The sequence below is a fragment of the Ochotona curzoniae genome, unplaced genomic scaffold (assembly GCF_017591425.1).
Source record: "Ochotona curzoniae isolate NIBS_2020 unplaced genomic scaffold, NIBS_Ocur_1.0 scaffold_4701, whole genome shotgun sequence".
Lineage (NCBI taxonomy): Eukaryota > Metazoa > Chordata > Mammalia > Lagomorpha > Ochotonidae > Ochotona > Ochotona curzoniae.
This window is the reverse complement of record NW_024467122.1, coordinates 59,161,199-59,162,775: the sequence shown is the minus strand read 5'-3', so window position 1 is coordinate 59,162,775 and position 1,577 is coordinate 59,161,199. Positions and strand designations below refer to the sequence as shown.

At 41.5% G+C, this 1,577-nt stretch overlaps 1 non-coding gene across 1 annotated transcript; it reads left to right on the top strand.

The window, feature by feature from the left end:
* The first annotated feature begins 696 nt into the window (after positions 1 to 696).
* Positions 697 to 800, top strand: LOC121149531. The gene has a single exon (XR_005882690.1). It is a non-coding gene; the product is annotated as a U6 spliceosomal RNA (small nuclear RNA).
* The last annotated feature ends 777 nt before the right edge of the window (positions 801 to 1,577 follow it).

Below are 1,577 nucleotides of genomic sequence, written 5' to 3'. Positions count from 1 at the left end.
CCTTTTCCCATAATTGAATGCCTGGGACGTGGCTGGGAGTCCTCTACCTAATGCAATGTGCTGTCATATTAAACAGCGGGATCTTATTCTCACTTGCAACCTGAAGCGTGTGTGCCCCTTGCTAATTTTTCAATGATTTTTGCAATCATATTTGGTTGCATTGTGATTCATTCCTTGGAAATGTTCCAACAAGGATGGCACAACATGTCAGTTTCTGTCAAGACAATGAAGATGTTTGATGCAATGTGATGTGTGAACACGAAGGACTGTTAATTGATTCATCAATGCCCCTATGTGTGAGCAGGTGTGATGAAGTGAAAACATATGACATATATGTGGCAGAGTTAGCACATACCAAGGATTGGGACTATTACAGATGACTCAACTACCATCTACCTTTATATGAATGCCAGACCATCTTCCTGGTAACTTCAGGGAGAATCCATAATGAGGCAGGATCTGTTGTGATGCCCACACAAATAGGATGGATATATACAGAGCACACTGAATTTTAGATGCTAGATTTTCATAGATGAAAGGGACAATTTCTGCCCTATATTAAAAACCAAAAATCATTTCTAGACATACAGATTTTTTTAACTGAAGTAAGTGCATCCCTCACCAAATTCCATTTTTAAAAAATAAAAATCCTATATAATTAGAGAGTCCTTCAGTCACTTTAAAAGTAGCTTCATTGTGCTCACTTCGGCAGCACATATACTAAAATTGGAACGATACAGAGATTAGCATGGCCCCTGCACAAGGATGAAATGCAAATTCGTGAAGCGTTCCATATTTTTTTTAAAGTAGCCTCACCAAAATACAACCATAATGAAAACCCTAGATAAGAGCAGAAAACCTAAGAGCATAGTTGAGCAGCTACAGCCAGAGAGTGAAAAAATTATCTCTGCAAAGGGGAAGGAAAACATTTGCATAAAGGCTCTGCAAGCCATGTGTGGCCTCTCACTTCTTGTCCTCTACCAGCTGTCTCTGGTAATTTGCAGTCTGTTTTCTTTGCAGTAACCAGTGAGAGGCTCGTAAGGGAGAATATCACTAAGCAGGCCTTGTGCATCAGTAACTTTCACACTTGGATCATTTCTGGAAGTGAAAATGCCAGCTCATGCACCGATTCTTTCCTGTATCTTGTACCTGTTCCTGGTGCTGAAACTTTTCTGCATTCTTTCAGAGCATTAAAGCTCCTCGATAGTGGAAGTGTGTAGGCAGCAGGGATCAATGAGTCTATGAAAGGAAAGGATAGATAGAATAATGATGTGCAAGGGACTATCTGTGATCAATACCATTGAAAAGCAGGAAGAAGAAGGTGGGATGGGGGGATGAGATTTTGGTGTAAGTCAGAGATCAAGAAAATCATTGACTGACGATGTACTGTGAAGCTGTGGGACAGATGAAGCCCATCAATTTTGGGCTTCACGCAGTAAGCAACTGGTCCCAGTTTTCCCAGGACTAATTTAACATTGTAGGGACCACCTCCTGGGAGTCCCTCGTCCCCGGGCAAATCAGGAGGGTTGGTTACCCAGTCTTGTACCCTGTTAGGAGGCTCAGGTTTTGATGTTGAC